Source organism: Primulina huaijiensis, chromosome 8 (genome assembly GCF_012295235.1).
Source record: "Primulina huaijiensis isolate GDHJ02 chromosome 8, ASM1229523v2, whole genome shotgun sequence".
In the NCBI taxonomy this organism is placed as follows: domain Eukaryota; kingdom Viridiplantae; phylum Streptophyta; class Magnoliopsida; order Lamiales; family Gesneriaceae; genus Primulina; species Primulina huaijiensis.
The window spans coordinates 10270189-10270761 of record NC_133313.1 but is presented as its reverse complement, the minus strand read 5'-3'; positions in this window follow the sequence as shown (position 1 = coordinate 10270761).

Here is a 573-nt window from a genome sequence, read left to right as displayed (position 1 = left end):
AAATGAATACTTGTTCTTGAACCCATCATGTGTCACTCGCCTAACATATTGCCAAGGTCTACCCAACAAGATATGGCAAGTATACATAGGTACCACATCACACAAGACCTCATCCACATACTTCCCAATAGAGAAAGGCACTAGCACTTGTTTTGTCACCTTCACTTCCGCACAATCATTCAACCATTGAAGCCTATATTGTTGAGGGTGCTTTAATGTAGGTAAACCTTATTTCTCTACCATCTCACAACTAGCCACATTAGTACAACTCCCCCCATCTATTATTAAATTGCAAACCTTTTGATTTACAAAACATCTAGTATGGAATAAGTTTTCCCTTTGGTTAGTCTCCTCCTCCTTGACTTGGGCACTCATGATACGCCTAGTCACTAGTGCTTCTCCAACAACCGCCTCATGACCCTCGTCAGGATCCTCTAATGCAGGCATCTCATCATCATCATCACCCTCACTATGAGATTCATACTCACCATAGTCATTCAAGATCATCACCCTCTTATTAGGACATTCACTAGAAATATGACCCAACCCTTGACACCTAAAACATTTAGTATC